Below are 23,380 nucleotides of genomic sequence, written 5' to 3'. Positions count from 1 at the left end.
AAAGGAAGGAGATGGTGGTAGCAGAGGTGACGAGGATGGAGGAGGACCGCTACAAAATCAAGGCTGTGTCGCAGGGTCGACAAGGAAGCTGGACAACCTGGGAGGGAATCATGAACCGAAACATCAGTTGGTCAGACGTGTGGAAGATCCCACAGGCAAGAATTAGCTTCCTTATTCGTTCAACCTACGACACGCTCCCCTGCCCTCGGAACCTCCACCAGTGGTTCGGGAATGAAGAATCCTGTGCACTCTGCAATGCCCCCAACGCAAGTCTCCAGCACATCTTGGCAGGCTGCAAGATCGCTCTCTCACAGGGACGCTACCGCTGGCGCCACGACCAGGTCCTGAGAAAGCTAGGCGAAGTACTGGAGGAGTGTCGACAGGGTAGCAAACAACCACCATCAGCAGAGGACCCCACCATCTTTGTGTCGGAAGGAGGGGTAAGGAGAAGCACTAGGTCAAGAGAAACAGCAAGGCTCTTCTCCTCTAACCAGGAGTGGAACATGAGGGTTGACCTGGACAGGCAGCTCCGGTTCCCCACAGAGATAACCACCACATCTCTCCGGCCAGACATAGTGGTGTGTCAACCAAGGTAAGATCGGTGCACCTCATTGAGCTCACTGTACCACTGGAGGAGGGGATTGAGGCCGCCTTTGAACGGAAGAAGGCCAAGTACTCAGAGCTCGCTGTTGAGTGCCGGGAGGCTGGCTGGAAGACTACCACCAACCCAGTGGAGGTCGGATGCCGAGGCTTCCTGGGGTTGTCAACCATACGCCTCTTGAGGGAAGCAGGAGTGACCGTAGGGAGGCTAAGGAGGGCAACAAAGGATCTGGCAGAGGAGGCAGAGAAAGGTAGCTTTTGGCTCTGGCTGAGGAGGAAAGATAGGTATTGGAGGAAGAACACCTAACCCCAAACAACAGTTGCAGGGATTACAGCTATCAGCTGCAGGGGGTGACAGGGAGACGTCCCTGTCACTGCTCCGCCACCAGGAGACGTTCCAGAATTAAAGGAGCAAAACGTTGGTGAATGGTGGTTTCTGGCTGATGACCCTGCAGCTGACCCATGGGCACTGGAGGAGGTGTGACAGGCAGCAATGCCCAGCAGGTGATAACATCTTCCTGTGCAATTACTGAAGTTCTGGCGAACCCAGTGACTACTGTGAATAGAGCAGTTGGAGTCCAGGGAAGACTGGAGGACAGCCAGGAAAGACTGGATGGCAGCAGGGAAAGACCGCATTGGGAGTGGCTGGCTAGTTACCTAACCCACTAGTCTCTCGCGAGAGAGACACCCAAATCTAACTACAAAGAAACATAATGAGAAACAACCCGCGGGCACTCCGAGAGGTGGGATGAAAGATGGGCCCAACAGGACAGACCACACGGTGACGACGGCAATGAACATGGACAACGAGAACACAAGAACGCCAGAAAATGAGGAGAAGATCCTCCGAAAGTGTGCATGTGGATGGGAGAAAGTGACCACGTTTAGAGGCTTACGGATCCACCAGGGGAAAGCAAAGTGTGGACAGTGCAATGTCTTAAAATTTTGCCCGGACCATCAAGGCGACCGCGTCATGCCCGGACCAATATGGTGTAACATACGTCGGAAGTGGAGGTGATATATTTCCGTTCTTGAGTGGAGCTCCACTCGCATCCACGGTCTGCAGCCAGACCCTTCTCCAATTGGGCGGAAACCCACCCAATCTGGCAACACTGGTTTGTAGCTGCAGCTGAGCTGGCCACCCGGATGACGAAACTCTACTGACTTTGAGATTAGTCGATAGCTGGAGGGTGGAGCCTCAGACCAAAACACAACATGAAAACATCAACATCAGTTGAGGGCTGCAACTTTCACTTTTAAATGACAATATCCTGGCCGGACCACTGTTGACAGTGATATAAGTATTTGAAATTAACATGATTTCTTAATGTCTAGTGACATGTCAGGGCCATTTTATGATTAACTGAAATAAATTTCTTACATACAGTTCCTTTAACTCCACTCCAAGTGTAGGAACATCTAGAAGCAATATGAATGCTCCTGAAATAAATTTCGAGTGTCCCAGAAAAGGGTATGAATACTTATGCAACGGGATCTTTTCAGTTTTTTTATTTTTAATAAATTTGCACAAATGTTAAAAACCTAATTTTTTCTTTGCCATTATGGAGTAGGGAGTGTAGATTGATGTGGGAAAAGAAGTAATTTAAAGTAGTTTAACATAAGGCAGATTACATAACAGACAACATAACAAAATGTGAAAAAAAATGAATGGGTAATTTCGCAAGGAACTGTATTAACATCATAATTGATAATTAAAGTGATATCTAAGAATCAAACTTACCATATAATTTTTAATACAATATTAACTATTGCAAATAGCAAAATATCAAACAGTAATTTAGTTGATATATAAAATATTAAATGAGGCCACCTCATCTTAAGGCCCCCTGGATGAACTTTTACAGAATATATAAATAACTTCTGCTATATTCTTATTGATATTTATATATTTCATTCAAGTGAATCACAAAGTCAATTTAAAAAATGTATTTTGACAATTTAATTGAATGGCAGAAATGTATTATTATGACTTATATGGGCATATGAATATTTACATATTTAATTGTCCATATTTTAACTGAAGATATGGCATAATAGCAACAATATGAATGCAAATGTAATTATTATTATTATTTTTTTTTTTTGGAGGTTTTAATGAAACCAAAGATGTCTGAAATTCAAGGAAGTGTTAAATAAAAACCCCATTCATTATAAAAGTATTACATTTAAAAGTAAAATCAGTAGAAAAAATATGCCACTTGGGGCATTTCTGAGCCAGTTCTGGGGGCATCTACCTAAGGATCTATTTTTATCTTTTTACTTCACAAAACATTGGTTTCTCCACAGATCACTCAACACACACACAAAAAAAAAATTAATAATACATAAACATACATATATATATGACATAAATACAGTGTCACAGACAGGGTCGTCGCTAGGAATTCTGGGCCCTCTGCACTGAATCTGCAATGGGTCCCTCTGGAAAAAGTATATTGGGTGTAAAGGTGTTTCAGTTAATTATTTTAAAATGTTATTAAAAAGTCAACTTTGCTGTTTTCCACATAAAAATACAAAGCAATCACTGGCGGTCAAGTCCATTTGCTGGATTTAAGCACTTCTTTTTCCACAAAGGTTGATCTACAATAAAATATTTAAATAACACAATACTAATTTCCCAATAGAAATGAAATAATAATTTAAAAATCTCTAAAACGTACATTTATACACAAACTGACCACCAACGACAATTTCATCAGATGCCATCTTTATTTAGTTATTTATTAATTTATTTTTACCTGAACTGTCACAGAATTAAATGCACAGGATACCATGAGATATTACAATCATTAGATCAGGTACAGTAATAGTGGAGAAAGAAGAAGAAAAAAATATTACAGGAACTCAATGAACTCATGAACTGAGAACAGTTTCTGCTGCTGTGTTGACATATTTTCTTCTAAAGAAAAGTTAATAAACTAATAGATTTTTTCCCTCTTTTTCCATTTCCATTTAATTTCTAGAATTAATTATTTAGGAGTCTCCAAAGAGTCAAGTGATGTCTTTTGCTTCTATTTTAGCGTGAATCCATGTGTTTCATTTTTTAAACATTTTCATAACTCTAGTGAAAATGTCAGACATCTCTTTGGTGATGTAAACAGGACTTCCTGCCATCCTCCACTACACTATTAAAATAAAGGTTTCCCCAAAGAAACTTTCAGTCAACAGTTCTGAACATTTTTTCTCAGATTAAACAACATTTCCCGACTATAAACAACCTTCTGTGCATAAGGTTCCATGGATATTAAAGGTTCTTGGACCCATCGATGCCAGTAAAGTACCTTTACTTTCAAGAGTGTGCAACATGAGTCTCTCCACTTGAGGAAGTCAGTAACACAGGCAGAGTATGTTTGACTGAGTTAGCTAGCTCTGATCCTGAGGGTCTAGTGCAGAGATTAAACAATTAAACAATTATAATAGTCAAAATTGTTCAGGTTTACTTGCAAATTACAGACAGATGTGATGAGTTCATCAAGAATAGTTTTGTGTTGAATCATGAGTTCAACAACAACACTGTTAATATTCAACACTGTTGCACTACACTGTTCATCTTATATCAAGGTCCTAATCAGTTTTCTATCTATTCAGGGCTATACTGCAGAGAAAATCTTACAGTTGACACTTGACGTGAGAAGTGTGTCATCCTAACCAGGGACTAACTGTCAAGTCAGAACTAGTTTTCTAATCAGACATGAGCCGCTCACATTGATTCTATATTTGCTGTTGTCAGAGTCTAGTGCAGTGACTGATTTCTCTTTTTACTGTCTACTGTCAGGTACAGTTAAAGTGGAGAAAGAAGAAAAAGTATTACAGGAACTCAATGAACTCTGTCAAATAGCTTGATGAGCCCAGTTTCTGTTGCTGTGTTGACATATTTTCTCCTAAAAAGTTACTAAACTAATAGAATTTTTACTTTAATTTCTAGAAAAATAAATTTACGTAAGTGTCATGATCTGGGCTGTGGGGTTTCCCTCAGCCACCTGAGGTCGCTGTTTCCCTTTCCCTTGCACTGCACTTCCTTGATTGTATACACCTGTCTTGTGATCGTTACACTCGTCTCAACTCACACCTGTTCACAATTATACGGACTTTAAAGCTGCTCATGTCTCACTGCTCATTCTGGCTGCATTGTCTTCTGTGTGGTTTGTTTTTCGGTATTCTTTGTATTTTCCAAGTTCATGTTCTTGCCTTGCTCGTGTTTTGTTGTGCCGTGTTTGGCCTTTTGTTTGGTTTTTGTCTGCTCGTTTGTTTATTTGTGTTTCTTGTTAATTAAATCATTCTTCCCTGCAATTGGACCCAGACCTCATCTCTCAGTACATCTAACGTGACAGTAAGATCATTGTTGCCAATGCATATAAAAGTAAAATATTTAATAAAAATTCCAAGAAGTCAAAGTATTTTGCTTATAATCAGTGTGAATCCATGTGTTATTATTTTTTTTTACAATTTCATAACATAAATCTGGTGACGTAAGCAGGACTTTTGCAGGATGATGAAACGCCATCCTCTCAATCTACTGCAAGCTCACATTTATTTTTGAGAGGTAAATAACATCTCAAAATCTAATCAACATATACCACATATTTATTTGTTTATTATCCATTAGTTATCCTAATACAGAACATGCACAATAAATGTGAAAATGTTTGAGTGTACAACAGTTGAACAACAGTTTGAGAGTAGCTGATCTCATTTTATTGTCAAACTACTTTCTGCATCACTACTGTAACAATGCATTCATAAATTCCCAGAGCTAGGATTAGAATAACAGGGTCCTCTTAAGACCCTGAGAACATAGATATGCTCCACAGTGAGGATTTAATTGCCAAGAATTGCCAGCCTGATGAACTGAACTGAGTGTGTCAGATAAAGGAGACACACAAAATGTGGAGAACAGAGTCCCTATAGGACCAGGATTACTAAAACAGCCAAGAAGATTACTAAAAGTTTACTGTAAACACTTTTTTTTTATTACATATCATTACAAATGTTTATTTAAAAATGTCATTATTGTAAAAAAAAGTTAATATTAATTAGTGAATTTATTATAATGCTATTAAAAATACTTTTTTAGTTGATTCTAATTTTATGTTGTGTTTAGAATTAATGCAGTGTGATTGATTAATGAAACACATTTTCTTTTGATTACAGTGTTATTGAAGAATAAAAACTTTATCTGAAAGCAGAATGAGATTTAACTGTGATTTTCTGTTGTTACAATCAGTTTAACTGGTAAGATCCTCAGAGGGGAAGTTGTGCAGCGATTATATAAGAATGGAAAGACAGTTTCAGTGAAGGTTGTTGTGAATGTACACAGACAGATGTTAGTTAGAGGATCAGAGAATGACACCTTTCCACTGTCATAGTCCAGATGAACTCTCACACGCTGCAGATTCTCTTTAACTGTCAAGAGAGTCAAGGGTTGGTTTGGAGATTTTGAGTAGTATTTGCTCTCTATGTACCGCACAAACCAGACATTAGTGTCAAAGAAAACATCTCCCTTCCTTTGGTTTGATGCTGTGGTTATTCCAACAATCCAGTGTGTATTGTCTCTAACCTCCACATCCCAGCAGTGTGTTCCTGAGTTAAAGCCCTCAGAACCCAGAACACACAGATACCAGTCAAACCTCTCTGGATTATGAAGAAAATCTTGACGTTCATCACTGTACGACACACTGGTCAGATCAGTAGAGAGTGTGAGCCGACGATGTGATGTGTTTGGATCTAGAGTCAATGGAGCTGCAAAGAGAATGAAATCAGATTATAGGATGAAATATGATGGTATTAGAAATATAAACCTAATACATAAACACACCATGAGGAATAGACTGGGTTTTGTAGTTATTATGATCTCATGAAATACAGATTAATTTAAACTTCATAGAAGTTCAGGTGATTATTACATGTATTTCTATAAAATGTTAGTCTGTCTGTCTTTGTTCATATCTGAAGTATTTAATCTTTTGTTCTGATGTCAATCTGCTGGAGACTCACTGTGTTGGACAGTTTCCTGCATCTTCTTCCAGACTCTGAACGGCAGGTTACCCAAGTAATGTGGCACATGAATCAAAGCTCCAGAACTCATCTGTGGATCCGGCTGTGAGATCTGGACTCTGGAAGAACATTCAGGAGTCAGAACTGCAGTGGATTTGAGTTCAGATTCATTGAGAGAAGAAACACAAGCAGCTCAACTTACCTTTCCATCGTGACGTTAAAGTTCTGGAAAATATTGAGTTTGAAAAAATCATTTAGTATCTCATAAAACACTCATAATGCTTTTTCCCAATACAAATTAATATCATTGGTTGGGTAATTGTGTGAATGAAATTCAGTTGTCACCTTCAGAAAGCAGACGTCATTGGCTTTCATCATCTCCTCTGTCTTTGATTGTGTGTGAAAGAGCTGAGATGTGTCTGTTCATCTCCTCCAGCTTCTCCTTCATCATCTGCTTCTTCTGCTCCTCTTCCTCTCTCAGTGCAGTGATTGTAGCTTCTTCTTCATCTCTGAGAAACTGATGAAGTTTCTCAAACTCCTCTTTAATCTGCCGCTCTGTGTGCTCAGCTTGAGACTGAAACCACATCACATTCACTTCAGTCAGCTCTGCATTAACACTCACTCCACTAATGTCCATCAGAAACTCTGTCAATGTTTGACTCTTTACTCGATATCCTCACCTTGATGTGTTCAACTGTTTTATCACACTTTGCTTTCAATTCTTCTGCATGTTTGAGCTTGTTTTGTAAGGATGTCAGTGCTGTATTTAGTTCCTCCTATAAGTTAAGATGAAAAGCTGTAAAACTTGAGGTAAGAGGTTTAGTTTTTATAGTTATTGTTAATTCACTGATTCTTGAGACATGAGACAAAACATGTCCATCAATTGTAACTGCTATTAGGTTGTTTTCAATTGTAAATGTTATGGGGATTAATAACAGAATGTATTTAACACAATTATCCCCTTCAGTTTAATTTTATCCTTATTTTATCAAATCTATGACACTTATTGTCTTCTCATTACATCTAAAACAGTTTGTCCACAGAGGGTTCCATCATTCAAGTGTTATAAAATATAATAATGAAAAAGAGCTTGTTTTATCAAAAGCAGAACTTAATAATATCTCTTATCAAAGCAAGGTTGTTTCTCAGTGACACATGCATGTTTCATAAAGTTTCAAAGTTGTGTCCAAACTTTTTGTCAACACTGTCAGACATTCATTAAAATGTAATAAAATCAGGGAATATCAGAGGCAGCTGTCACTGTAACGGACCCCGTCGCCACAATCCACCTCTGCAGAGTACATCAATGTCAGACAGACTCTGGTAAGTTTTATGGTTTAAGAATATTTTACAACCTAATGTTAATGTTTCCTGTTTCACAACCATGGTATATCAACACTATCTTCCAATTATTTGAAATGTTTAGATCATTTAATTCTCTATTACCATCTAGCATCAACAAAGAATACAAAAGGGCTACTACATGAACTCCATTTGTTTTCTAAAAGAAATTACACATTTGTCAACACTGTCAGATTTCATGTCTGATGGTGACGAGTCAATGACAGAGTTGACATTCAACGTGAAGTCATATTTTTTGTTGTTTTTTGTTAAAAACAAATTTTTATTAAATATAAAATAGTGTTTAATTTTTCTAATAACATATAATTACTAAATATACAGCATATATTACTTTTGTGGATTGATAGTCGTCACTTCTAGCAGAGTTAGGGTTGAGGGAACATAATTTTCAGGGAACATAAGTCTGAGAGAACACATAACACTGGATAAAACATCTAAACATAATACAGTTCATTTGTATTCTGATCAATTTTGAATCAGTAGTTAAGATGTTTAAATGTGAATATTAAGATCCTGGTCAATGGATAGAAGTACAGTAATAACTAATTGTTTTATTTGTTTTTAAAAGTTACCTTGTTACCAAAGCAGATGCACAGCAGACATAATGTTCTGAGATGAGAGAAAATAGATAATTTGTGTTCCAATGATATATCAAAATACTTTGTGACTCTTGAATAAAAGCTTTATAAACAATAACATACTGTTTGTTGTGTTTGTTTTAATAAAGTTATTGATTGATTCAATGTATTTGATTTGGTTTTCACCGCTACTGTCTGATGTGTCAACTCTGTTAGATGAATATATTGAAAATATTTCATTATGATATTTTATATTTGTTGTGGAATTGTTGGTCACATGTGAAAGTGTAATCTGTCTGCTAACACAAGAATGCGTTTTGAAATGTTAAAAACATCTTGATAAAAAGAGAGAAAAGTTGGGAGGTTGCATCAATGCATATCTCAGTAGCTTAGTACATATAAGATACATTAATGTAGTTTCATTTGTCTGAGTACAAGGGTTTATTTTTTAATTTATTTATTTTTCAATTTTGCACCCTGTTTTGTCCCACTTCTCAAGAATCAGTGAATTGTATGCTGTATGGTCATTCTAAAGAAATAGTCCCCTTTGTGCCTAAAATCTGCAGGTCATATGTATTTTTAAATATATAACTTGTCAAGGATGAACATTCTTCTGTACACAAATATTACTAGCAAAGCCCTGTGATTAGCATATGAAATCAAATAAATGTGTCTTACCTTGTGAAATGAAAGCACTTCTCTGATGGGTCTGAATGTGTGATTGATGTGTTTCTCTGAGTCTCTGCACACGACACACACAGGCTGTTTGTCCTCCAGACAGAAGAGTTTGAGTTTCTCACTGTGTAAACTGCAGATCTCCTCTGATCCTGATGAACGCCTCTCATTTCGCTCCTTTATCAATGATTCACATAAGTTTTTTAACGCTAGATTACGTGGAGGCCGCTCTTTTGAGGATCTTCTCCTGCAGACAGGACACTCCTGAGTTTTCTTGGTCTTCCAGAACTGTTGAAGACACTCTTTACAAAAACTGTGACTACAGGACAGAAGAACAGGATCCTTGAAGATTTCACAGCACACGGGACAAGAAAGATCTTCCGCAGATTTTGAATCCATTTCCTCTTCTTGTAAAAGCTGCTACGATCTACAGTTTACTTTCACTTTCTGAACCTTACTTTGAAAAGTAAATAACCATTACAATTACAATTAAAATCTTTTCTGTTCAGTACATTTATCCAAAATCCTCATTTATAATGTCCTCTCTGATCTTCACAACACTCTTTTTAGCTTTCAGTATGATATGTAAAGGATAAATCATAAGACTAGACACTTCCTGGTCGGGTAAAGGTTGTGAGGGTGGAGTTTCTGATGAACTGAATCTATTTGTGCTCAATGAACTTTGACTCAATGAACTGAAAATGAATCAAACTCAAGACATTATACAGAAAACATGTTAGTCATAAGAGAATTAAATCATAATACTTTTAATAAAATATTTATTTATTTAAAGTGAGACTGTGAATGTGTCACACCCCCGGACTTTCTTGTTGGTTTCTCCCATTCTCCCCCGCTGTTCTGAGTGTTTTTGGTTTCGCCGTCATTGTCTGCACCTGTGGTTGTAATTAGTCTGTCTATAAGGTGTGTGTTCTCTTACAAGAGGGAACGAGTACTGCGTAAGAAGTATCTTACGCTAGGGGAAAATCCTTTTCTGCGAGATATTGAAGCCAAAAATTATCCTTAATTTTGAAATAATGTAAAGCGCGTTGCAGCAGCATACAGACATAGGCGAAACAGCTTGCGCGCCTATTGGCTGCTCTGCGGCAACTGCAGCAGCCTATTAGAGCGAGGCCTGACGCGACGCCAGATCCAATGGGGGCATTTCGCGCCCTTTGCGTCGCTTCGCGCCCTTTTCGTAGCTTCCCGCCTAAAAGGGCGTGGTCTAGACCTATAAATATCGCTCATAGGCAGCTATTATCTGATTTTTCATCCTTCAAGCGAAGCACACTCATCGCTGGAGCCGGATAAGAAGCCGCCGTTTGACTGCAAGCATCTCAGCGGGACGAGCCACTGAAGCTGCTGGCCACGCCGCCTTCCGTGCATTCCTGCTGCGCTTTCCGGCGCCTATATCCTTTATAATCTACAGTGTGTGTCGCCGCTGCGATACACACTGTTTCTCTAAAAAGAGCAAAGCGTCTTTTTAAAGATGCCTTCATACGGCTCGTGCAGATGCCAATGGTGACTCTGAGGACTTGCCTTGCCTTCTTCACTGAGACTGCTCCCCCGCCCGCCGCGGTGTAGCGCCGTAAAAAGCGCCGTGCCCAGCGGGCCCCGGACACTTCCCCCAGCCGACAAAGCTCGCCGGTTCGCCCGCCTGCTTCATCGACCTCGTCAGTCTCTGTTCCGGACGTAAAGCGGCCGCTGTCTGCCACCGCTTCCATCGACGCCGCTGACGAGGGGGGCCATGAAGGAGGAAGAGGTTTCTGATTCTGATTTCCGTTTCCCGCCAAAGCAGGAACGCGCATGCTGCTCAGAAGAGGCGATAGCAGCCCACTTATGTCTGCCCTCCGCTGGACGGCGTGCTAAGTCGGCCCTCCCCTCTAAAGCTTGCCGTCAGACGTCAAACCTGCTTCGCCGCCGCCTAGCCGCGTCAGCGCTGCGTAACATGGTCTCTCACCGTTGCTGAGAGGCACCCGTGGTTAACGCTTTCTGACGTTTTTCTCGTCTGGCCGCCGCCCCGCCAGACGCGGCCCGCGGCCCAGGATTGAGTTGAAACCTGAGCCTCCGAAATCGTCCTAGCACAACTGGGAAAACGACGGTGTACGAGTCCCGCTGTTGCCGGACCCCCACCAAAGTTATTCGCTCGTCCAGTTCCAGGAAATGTGACTGTTCCAGTGTTTTCTGCAGCCAACAAACCGGCTCCGTCGCCCGTTTGCCTGCACACAAAAGTCGTTCCCACGGCTACACAGATAAACCCCGAATAAAGTGTATTGTCTGGTGTCCCGGCCACGGCCGATGGTGTTTCATGTGTCGTAAGAATGCCCACTAACCAGTGCTCATCTCTAACGTTACACACAAGCACAGCGCACATAAAATCGACACAGATCGATTGCGCTTCACAACCGGCCACGGCCGATGGTGTTTCACGTGTAAGAATGCCCACTGCAGTGCTCATCTCTACACACAAGCACAGCGCACTTAAAATCGACACAGATCGATTGCGCTTCACAACCGGCCACGGCCGATGGTGTTTCACGTGTAAGAATGCCCACTGCAGTGCTCATCTCTACACACAAGCACAGCGCACTTAAAATCGACACAGATCGATTGCGCTTCACAACCGGCCACGGCCGATGGTGTTTCACGTGTAAGAATGCCCACTAGCAGTGCTCATCTCTACATACAAGCACAGCGCACATAAAATCGACTCAGATCGATTGCGCTTCACACGTGGTAAATATGCCCGCTTCACAGTGGCCACAGACACCACATTATGCACGTCAAACGGTTTCTGTGAAAACGAAACCAAAAGTGCATTCGCTCTACGCAGGCGAACGTTGTTTGGAGTGTGTTAAATGTGCCCGCTGCCCCACAGCCACATCCACACACAGACATAATAGTTCCCGCTATCAGCGTGCCCCATGCCTCAAATATCACGAGCACGTTTTGCATGAAATCAGCGTGCATTCGCTCCATGCAAGCGAACGATGTTTGGAGTGTGTTAAATGTGACTGTTCCAGTGTTTGCTGCAGCCAACAAGCCGGTTCTGTCGCCCGCTTGCCTGCACACAAAGGTTGTTTTCACGGCTACCCAGATAAACCCCCAATAGAGTGTATTTTCTGGAGTCCCGGCCACGGCCGATGGTGTTTCACGTGTAGTCAAAAATGCCCACTCCTCCAGTGCTCATTTCTACACACAAGCACAACCTGTCATACAGACCCTGCGAACATAAAATCGGCTCAGATCGATTGCGCTTCACATGTGGTAAACGTGTCCACTTAACAGTGCTCACAGACATCACATTATGCACGTCAAAAGGTTTCTGTACAAACGAAACTAACGTGTATGCAGGCGAACGGTGTTTGCAGTGTGTTAAATGTGCCTGTTGCCACACATCCACATACACACACAGACATAATAGTTCCCGCTATCAGCGTGCCCCACGCCCCGAATGTCACGAGCACGTCTCTGGTGCCACAGCATACCGAAACCACTCCGTTAATGAAAGAACGGAGCGCGCTTCGTATTCAGCCTCTAGCTATTCATGCAAACGCATTGGAAAAGCTTCCAGGGGTCTCGAAATGGGTGCTGGACATTATAAAAGGAGGCTATTCGCTACAGTTTCACCGACGTCCGCGCCGCTATACAGCGCGCGTCGAGACCACAATGCAGACAGAAGCAGCACACCTGCTTCGAGCCGAAGTGGCGAAACTATTGAGCAAAGGGGTCATAGAGCCCCTTTCTCAAGCTCAAAGCGAAGGGAGGCTGTACAGCAGATATTTCCTGGTACCGAAAAAAGACGGGGGTCACAGACCCATATTAGATCTAAGGCAACTGAACAAAGCGTTGGTGAAGCGTCGGTTCAGGATGCTCACGACCAGAAAAATCCTCGCGCAAGTTCGCCAAGGAGACTGGTTCGTGTCAATGGATCTGAAAGACGCGTATTTTCAAATACAGATAGCGTCACGTCACAGGCGATTTTTGAGACTCGCCTTCGAGGGCCAGGCATATCAGTACACAGTCCTGCCGTTCGGTTTGTCCCAGGCACCCCGTACATTACGAAGTGCATGGACTCAGCGCTCGTTCCTCTCAGACTGAAAGGCGTGCGCATACTGAACTATTTGGACGATTGGCTGATTCTAGCGCAGTCTCGCTCAGTGCTTGTACAGCATACGACCATGTTACTCGATCACCTCGAGAATTTGGGTCTCAGAGTCAATTGGGCGAAGAGCTCACTATCCCCCAGTCAGAAAACTTCCTTCCTGGGCACAGAATTGGACTCGCTGTCAATGATAGCGCGGCTGTCACCACAGCGCGCAGCAGACATTCAGCGCACAGCGGGCTCGTTCCGCTGCGGCGCGTCTGTCCCGCTCAAAAAATTTCAGAAAATGCTGGGTCTCATGGCCTCAGCGTCATCAGTTCTGCAGCTGGGTCTGCTATGTATGCGCCCACTGCAGTTCTGGCAGAAAGCGCGCGTCCCGCGTCAAGCGTGGGCGCCCGGTCGGCTTCGTATCACGGTCAATCAGTAATGTGTCACAGCCCTGAATCCGTGGAGAGCAATCGACTGGTACCAGTTAGGAGTAAGCCTGGGGACTTCCTCGAGAATAAAAGTGGTGTCTACGGACGCGTCCACCTCGGGATGGGGGGCTCTGCTCGAGGGCAGACCGTCTTTTGGCCAGTGGTCAGAACGGGAAAAGCTCCTGCATATCAACTGCCTCGAAATGTTGGCAGTACAGAACGCGCTGATGCGCTTCTGTCCCCAAATAAAAGGAAACCATGTATTAGTCCGCTCGGACAACATGTCAGTGGTTTCCTATATAAATCGCCAGGGCGGTCTCAGGTCCAAAAACCTATACAGACTGCAGAACGCCTCCTGGTATGGGCTCAGCGCAACCTGCGCTCGCTGAAAGCAGCGCATGTGCCGGGGCTTCTAAACATAGGGCCAGACAGACTGTCCAGGAACAATGTTCCAGCAGGCGAATGGTCTCTACACCCACAGACAGTACAACTACTGTGGAAGAAATTCGGCAGAGCGGAAGTAGACCTGTTTGCGTCTCCGAACAACGCTCACTGTCTGGAATTTTACTCAAAAAGCAGAGACGCGCTGGCCCACGAATGGCCCCGCCGTCATCTCTATGCTTTTCCCCCCGTCTCTCTCCTACCTCAGGTGATAGAGAGGGTCAGCGAAAAAGGATGTTCAATACTGCTGATAACGCCGTTTTGGGAAAACCAGCCCTGGTTCCCAGCGCTGATGCAGCTGACGAGCACTGTCCCGTGGCCGATACCAGTGAGGAGAGTCCTTCTCTCTCAGGCCAGCGGCTCGATTTGGCATCCTCACCCAGAGCTGTGGTCCCTTCATGTCTGGGCCACCAGCGAATATATGATGAACTCCCTAAAGGACTATTAAACACGATCACGCAGGCTAGAGCCCCGTCTACGAGACGGCTCTATTCCTCAAAATGGTCAGTGTTTTCGGGCTGGTGCGCAGCTCGCGGCTCGTCACCCACTAACTGTGGTGTGATGGAGGTGCTTTCCTTTCTACAAGAGCTGCTGGACAAGGGCAGAACCCCGTCCACGCTCAAAGTCTATGTGGCGGCCATAACAGCGTTCTCGAGCACAACGCTAGGTCAGTCAATAGGAAGGAACGATTTAGTTATTCGCTTCCTGAAGGGAGCTAGAAGACTAAATCCCCCCAGACCTCCCACAGTCCCCGTATGGGACCTTTCTGTGGTACTAGAGGCCATGAAAGGTGGACCATTCGAGCCTCTGCAGACTATTGATTTGAAATACCTGTCTCTTAAGACCGTGTTTCTGCTGGCTCTCGCTTCAGTGAAGCGCATAGGGGATTTGCACGCACTCTCTGTGAGCGCGACGTGCATGGAATTTGGACCTAATGACTCTAAAGTCATACTCAAACACAAACATGGTTACGTTCCAAAATCCCTCAACACACCGTTTAGGGCACAGGTCATCGCGCTGTCAGCCCTACCGGTCAATGATGAGGAAACGGACGCGAGCCTCCTATGCCCAGTCAGGGCATTACGAGCTTACGTGTCTCGCTCGTCTGCTTTTAGACAGACAGAGCAGCTTTTTGTTTCGTTTTACGGGCGTCCCAAGGGACTGGCCGCGTCGAAACAGAGCTTATCCAGATGGATAGTTGATGCTATTGCGTTGGCATATGCTTGCTTCCAAGGGCATGCAGTGCCCGCTAGGTGTCAGAGCACATTCCACGAGGGGCGTGGCCTCATCGTGGGCGTGGTCGAGTGGGATTGCCTTGCAAGATATTTGTACGGCGGCGGGCTGGGCCTCTCCGTCTACATTTATAAGGTTTTACAACCTGGAGGTTCCCGCCTTACAGGCCAGATTGCTGTCAGTCTAGATGTTCAGTGTTGTCTGACCTGATGTTATCAGCTCGGAATGCTGCGTCTACTGAGCACAGCTCTAGGGTCGACAGTGAAAGTGATAGCACAAGATGTGTCTGAGCAAACTGTGTGAAGACCCTTATTCTTACGTCAGCTCAGGCCGTAACCCCGCCCTGTATGTACGTTTACTTAGCGTCTGAGTGACGCTGCACTATGTGGAAGAGTGCGGCATTGCCCCTCCCTCTTCCCCGGACTCCCTGTGAGTTCCATAGGTGATTATGAACTGTATGAACCCCGGGCTTTCGCCCTTGGGTCTTTGGTGTCAGATCTCAGCATGCACGGCGTTTTACACTGGGTCCCCTAGCGTAAGATACTTCTTACGCAGTACTCGTTCCCTCTTGTAAGAGAACGTACTCGGTTACTAACGTAACCTCGGTTCTCTCTAGAGAGGGAACGAGTACTGCGTATCTTGCCGTGCATGCGCACGCTCTGGTTGCTTTGATGATGAAAAACCAGATAATAGCTGCCTATGAGCGATATTTATAGGTCTAGACCACGCCCTTTTAGGCGGGAAGCTACGAAAAGGGCGCGAAGCGACGCAAAGGGCGCGAAATGCCCCCATTGGATCTGGCGTCGCGTCAGGCCTCGCTCTAATAGGCTGCTGCAGTTGCCGCAGAGCAGCCAATAGGCGCGCAAGCTGTTTCGCCTATGTCTGTATGCTGCTGCAACGCGCTTTACATTATTTCAAAATTAAGGATAATTTTTGGCTTCAATATCTCGCAGAAAAGGATTTTCCCCTAGCGTAAGATACTTCTTACGCAGTACTCGTTCCCTCTCTAGAGAGAACCGAGGTTACGTTAGTAACCGAGTACGTTTTCCCTTGTACTCTTGTCGGTCTTTGATGTTAAATGGATGTTTTCCCCTGGTGTTCCCGTGTCTACCTGTATTCCGTTGGATTTATTAAATACGTCTTTTTATTACGTCGTTGTTCGTGTGTTCCTGCCTAATCCGTGACAGAAAGACCGACCGAAACAGTTTTTTTTTTTTTTGCGTATTCCACTAGTGATGGGAAAATGAAGCTTTTCGAAGCACCGAGGCTTTCCCCTCAACTGTATCGTAAAAAGGTTCGTTACTCGAAGCTTTTCAACATGTTGCACACTAATGACATCTTGTGGACAAAGGTGGGAAAAGTTGCTTTCGCGTCCCAGATCTTAAAGCGATTTTGGACAGTTTCATTAAACAGATCTATTTGTGCTATGTCAGAAAAACAGTAATTTTACTCGAATTGATCTGTAAATAAACGTTTTAATAAAATGATACAAGTATAAGCATGGTTCATGTAGGCATATATGTTCAAAGTAAATTAAGAATAATTTTGACTACTATTAGTATTAATTAGAAGTGCTTGTGAAGCAAGGATAACTACAAAATGGATATGCACAAAACTACACATGTAAATATTTATTCGTATTATGATTTATTCTTAACAAAAAGTGAATGACACTTGATACTTGCACAAGGGGTTCAGAATATGAAGCAGTCACGTGGTTGTGTGCGAAAACGAAGCTTCGGACGTCACAGGTCACGTGGTTATGGCAAAACGAATCAAGCTCCGATACAGTGCTTCACTGTGAGATGTTTCGGTTTTTTGATACAAGCTTCGAAGCTTCGGTGTCAAACGTCACATCACTATATTCCACCCCGTTTTGTTTATCGTTCAGTTTTTCAGTCTTTTTGTTTCCGTAGTGTTTTCCCCCATAGATTCCTTCCTCTGTCCTGAACTCATCCTCCTCCGGCTGAAGCAGGGGGATTTACCGCTCGAGGGATACACGTTGATGTTCCAGCTCGTAGCTAACACCACCAGCTACCCGGACGACGCGCTCTGTACGTTCTATGATGCTAGCCTCAATGCGTTGTGCAGAGCGCCGTCGTCCGAGGATGGCCCTCGAGCGGACCCAGAGCCCAGCCAGCCACCCCGACTCGCGGATTATGAGCCCTTTATAGACGGAAAGCCCGAGCCCGGAGCGACAGCAGTATGGAGTGCCGACGGGGTCAAAACTGCTGATCAGGTGCGTGAGCCGGCCATTACATCCGCGACGGTGGAGTGCTTCGTGGAGCAAGAGAGGGCTGTAGAGAGCCCCGTCCACTGCACCGCCACTGGGGGTGAGCAAGAGCACAACTCTGGGGACTTAATTGACTGTCTCACGGAAATACCCATCTGCCTGGATTTCCCTCCCACCCTCCCTCCTCTGCCTAAGCCTGAACCTCCACTGGTTCCGCCCAGCCGTCCAGAGTCACCGCTGGTTCCGCCCAGCCTTCATGAATCCCCGTTGTCTGCTGTCTGTCTCCTTGCTCACCCTCAGCCCACCATCTGTGCGTTGGGTTCGCCGCGGGTCTGCCAATCTCCATCGGTGTCATGGCTGGAGGATCCCTCACCATCGCCTCCAGCCTCAGAGTCCTGGACTCCGCCTTGGCCCTCCGGATCCGCGGTGTCACCCAAGATCTTCGGCTTTCCGTCTCCGCCTCGGGCTCTCCCACCACCTGCTCCGCCTCCGTCGGTCGGACCCATGGAGTCGTCAGCCTCTCCTCCACCATGGGTCCTCCCTCCATCGGCTCCACCGTGGGATTACATCATGGCTGAGTTCTGGGTCCCACCTGGCTCCTCCTGCTCCAGCCCCTTCCTGTCACCTCCTTGGCTCCTCCCTCCGTCACCACCCTGGACTCCATCTTGTGCCCTCCTCCTGGGAGTCTGTCCTCCACCTAAGCCCCCTCCTAAGACTTTGTACTGTTTCCTTTTGTCTGTTTGTCGGCACGAGGACGTGCCTTCCGGGAGGGGGAGGTAATGTCACACCCCCGGACTTTCTTGTTGGTTTCTCCCATTCTCCCCCGCTGTTCTGAGTGTTTTTGGTTTCGCCGTCATTGTTTGCACCTGTGGTTGTAATTAGTCTGTCTATAAGGTGTGTGTTTTCCCTTGTACTCTTGTCGGTCTTTGATGTTAAATGGATGTTTTCCCCTGGTGTTCCCGTGTCTACCTGTATTCCGTTGGATTTATTAAATACGTCTTTTTATTACGTCGTTGTTCGTGTGTTCCTGCCTAATCCGTGACAGAATGCATTTCTGTGTATATAGCAACATAATAATTAAACAAGCACTCAAAAAAAAAAAAAAAAATAGTGGACATGTTACCACATGTACAATAAACATGACTGCAATTTAAAAAATATATATATATTTTTGTTTCTTCTTTTCAGTAAAGGGAAATACATTCACTGTTTAATGCTATAATGCATGTTAAAAAAAACTATGTAATTACTCTAGCGTTCAAAGAAAAAGTCTTGACCAGGGGACATCAGGTAATCTCAGACAAAACTATGGGTGCTCCAGAGAGGGAACAAAATATTAAAAATATATTTTTAAAATATTTTAAAAAAGTGAATCCCATTTCAAATACAAAAAAAAAAAAAAAAAAAATCCACACCCAGGCACTCACATAGTAAGCCACAGTAAAAAGCCTTTATTCCTAGACAGGGCTACATATTAAAAAGACACCAAAGCGTATCAGACCAAAGATGCCTTCGTCAGGGTGTTGACAATGGAGAGTAACAAATGACTGAACAGATACACCTGTGGCCTTACATTTTCAATACATTTTCGCATACCAAATAAGACAATAAAATGGAAAAATACAGTATCACAAATAATCCCAAAAGAGGAAGATGTGAAGGGGCAAGGATCTGCAACTAAGTTATCAAAGGCCAAGTACTCACAGCCAGAAGAGATAACAGCAGTGGTTAATATTTTGGATCTTAATCTTTCAGATGACTGCAAATCAGTGTTGTCCAAACGACGTTCTTTTACTCCAATTTGCTCGGGAAACGTTTCAAACCAAGGTAGATCTTTTAAGATTTTACTGCAGTTTACATTTAAAAGTGTGGTATCACCAATAATCAAGTTCACCAGTCATTCCCGATGTTAAAGAGTCAAGATCTTTTCATCCAAAGTTCACTTTTGTTCCTATCAACAATAATCCTACACTGAATACATTTACTAAAATAGTGTCTTTGAGGTGGAAAGAATGTTTCAGGCCAAAGGAACTCAACAGAACAATCTCACAAGAGTCAAGAAGATGCATTGGACTGGTTCTCCACCAGAGATGATGTGGTAATAAAAGATGCTGACAAAGGAGGTGCGGGGTGTGTATGGAGTAAAGACAAATTATTTATAACTATTTATATTTATTTATAATTATTTGTAACGAAAGCTAAGCAACAATTGAGCAATGCTTATTACTCCCTGCTGTATTCTAATCCATTGGATAATATGAAGAGAATTTGTAATGAGATAAATGAAAATGTATTTTGCAACCAGATCCACTTTTCATTTCATTATTTTAAGTTCAGTTGACATAATAGTGTTAAACAATACATTAACTTAATATTGTGTGTAATTTAAACTCAAATATCTGTGTCAGTTGAATTTCTTTAAAAATTTAATTGTAACTAAAAATGATCGTGTTAATCCTGATAGTGGATTTTCATTTTCCAGCACAGGGACTGGATAAGAAGAGTAAATGTTCAAATTAAGTGTTATTTTTATGTTTTTGTTTCTTCTTTTCAGTAAAGGGAAAGACCTGCTCACTGTTTAATGCTATAATGCATAGTTTCTGTAATGCTGATTTTTTTTTTAAATATAAAATATAAGATGGATGCTGTAATTGTAGAGAGTAGGCCATTCAGTGAACTTAATTTGAGGAGCTGTCAGCTAGCTGTATTATCACTGAAGGTAACCCATAGCTTTTGTTTTATGATATTTATCAGTTTTGAAGAACCGATAATACTAGATGTTCATTTTTAACAAAGAAAAGACTCGCACAAAAAAAAAAAAAAAAAAACATGTTCTGCATTTGCAGCTTGGTGCTCTATATCCTAGTCATCATTCACTGGAACGCCTGCATCTACTTTGCCATCTCCAAGTCTCTGGGATTTGGATCCGACCAATGGGTCTACCCAAACATCTCTGACCCTGAGTTTGGGACACTTACTCGAGGATACATCTACTGCCTCTACTGGTCAACCCTCACACTGACAACCATTGGGGAAATGCCGGCTCCAGATTATCTTTTTGTTGTTTTTGATGTTCTTGTTGGCATACTCATTTTCACCACCATTGTTGGTAATGTAGGAGCCTTGATCTCAAACATGAACCCACACGGGCTGAGTTTCAGGCTCACATAGATGCAATCAAACATTACATTCAGTTCAGAAAGGTCAGCAAAGAGCTGGAAGCTAGAGTCATCAAATGGTTTGACTACCTGTGGACCAATAAAAAAGCAATTGATGAGCAGGATGCCCTAAAGAATCTGCCCAACAAAATGCGGGCTGAGATTGCTATCAATGTGCATCTGGATACACTGAAGAAGGTCCGTATCTTCCAGGATTGTGAAGCTGGGCTTTTGGTTGAACTGGTGCTTAAGTTGCGGCCACAGGTCTTCAGTCCCGGAGACTACATCTGCCGAAAAGGAGACATTGGAAAAGAGATGTACATCATCAAAGAGGGTCGCCTTGCTGTTGTGGCCGATGACGGGGGGAGCCAGTATGCACACTTGACGTCCAGCAGTTGCTTGCGAGATTAGCATCCTCAACATCAAAGGCAGCAAAATGGGCAACCGTCGCACAGCTAACATCCGTCCCAGCTAGAAATTTTTGGTTCTAAAAATGTTTTAAGAACATTACCAAGCTATGTTCTAGCAATGTTTTTAGCGGGTAGTTTTATTTTTGTTCCCAGAACATTCTCTCAAATGATAGGATAACATTCTCTAAAAACATTCTTAAAATGTTCAGTGGTAACATTGTTAGAACATCATTCCCTAACATTCTTACAAAGTTTTTAGCAGGTAGTTTTATTTTTGTTCCCAGAACATTCTCTCAAATGATAGGATAACATTCTCTAAAAACATTCTTAAAATGTTCAGTGGTAACATTGTTAGAACATCATTCCCTAACATTCTTACAAAGTTTTTAGCAGGTAGTTTTATTTTTGTTCCCACAACATTCTCTTGAATGATATGAAAACATTGTCAAAACACATTCTTAAAATGTTCAGAGATAACATTATTAGATCATTCCCTATTCCCTAATGCTCTTTTAATGTTTTTAATGGGTAGTTCTATTTTTATTCTTAGAATGTTCTCATTAAAGACATTACAACATTTTCTAAATGCATTTTTGTAAAAATCAGTGAAAAAAAAGTTACTTTTTTCATTTATATATATTCTACTATTTTTTTTTTCTGGATGTTTACTTTTAGTTCTTACAATGTTCTTCAGATTGTTACGATAACATTTTCTGTAAATAAAAAACCTTGAAAAGATCTTGTGATGATCTTCTAAATGTTTATTAATAATATGTTAGGACATTATATTTTAACATTATTAAGTTAACAAAATGTTTTAGTTATATTTTTGGAATACCATGCACTAACAATATTATAAAGACACCACACAGTCAAAAAAGACGAAGAAAAAGAGAAGAGAAGAAATTTAGTACATTATTTATTCTTATTAACATCTTTAAATGAATAACATGGATATATTGGTCTGCTCAAGGAACACAACAGTTTTACATTTTTTTTTTTACAAGACACAATGCCTTAAAAAAACTACAAAATAAAAGAAAGCTTCCTGAAAAACTACAGCAGAAAAAAAAAGTTGTATTTCAGTGTTTAATCAGAGTTAGACGATTCAATCAGGTCACCCCCCTCTGGTGCTCCTGCATGGTCCTGACACATTGATTGACTTTCAGCCAACGGTACTTCACTATTCCCCTGAATAGACAATAATAATAATAACATTTAAAAATTTTAAATATATGAAGGTACACACACACACACATCATGGGTAAAAGACATACAAAAAATAATTTTTTGGTTTGTTAATTTTTGCTTAATTTGTTTACAGAAAGGAAACTCAAATGGCAAAAAGTGACATTCTATTTCTTCTTTTATTTTATAAAACACAATGTATCAAACTAATAAAAACAGACCTTTATACAGTGATGCATTATTATTAAGACAATAAGTGTTTAAAGTTTATTCTACAGCTAAGATATCGCATCGGCAATATATCGGCAAAATAAGAACAATTTACACATCCATTCCGTTCAAAAGTTTTCACCCTCCAACTCTTAATGCATTATTTCTTCTTCTGGAGCATCACTGAGTGTTTGAACCTTCTGTAATAGTTGCATATGAGTCCCTCAACTGTCCTCAGTGTGAAAAGATAAATCTCAAAATGATACAGTCATTTTTGGAAAGGGTTCAAATACACAAAAATGCTGAAAACCCAATGAATTTGTGGAACCTAAAGGATTTTTCTGAAGAACAGCAGGCAGTTGAACTGTTCAGGACAAACAAGGGACTCATGAAAAACCATCACAAAACATGAAAACAGTCGTGGCTCATCCAGGAAGCGACACACAGTTTTAACATTCAAAGGTATGTAAACTTTTGAACAGGGTCATTTGTATAAATTCAGTTCCTATTTTGTCTTGTGAAGTATATATAAACATCTGTTGTGTGAAATAGCTTTTTATGGACAGTATTAATTAAAAAATAACACAGTTTTCATGATCCCTTTTATTTACCTAAAATTACTAACACGTATTCTGGAAGGTGTATGTAAACTTTGGCTTCAACTGTACCTATATCAATGTAATAAAAACGTGCCAGAGTTCACATACTGACGTTTTATAATAAACACTTCATACATATACAGGTCCTTTTCAAATAATT

General features: G+C 42.0%; 2 pseudogenes; one reads left to right on the top strand and one right to left on the bottom strand.

Annotated features, from left to right (window-relative positions):
* Positions 1-3,349: 3,349 nt before the first annotated feature.
* LOC141288348 (nuclear factor 7, ovary-like) lies at positions 3,350-9,843 on the bottom strand (annotated as a pseudogene).
* A 10,641-nt stretch (positions 9,844-20,484) lies between these two features.
* Positions 20,485-23,380, top strand: part of LOC141289003 (cyclic nucleotide-gated channel alpha-2-like) — a 61,937-nt pseudogene continuing 59,041 nt past the window's right edge.

This window comes from Garra rufa, chromosome 16, assembly GCF_049309525.1.
Source record: "Garra rufa chromosome 16, GarRuf1.0, whole genome shotgun sequence".
NCBI lineage: Eukaryota > Metazoa > Chordata > Actinopteri > Cypriniformes > Cyprinidae > Garra > Garra rufa.
The sequence above is the reverse complement of the archived record's forward strand: the minus strand, read 5'-3'. Positions and strand labels throughout refer to the sequence as shown.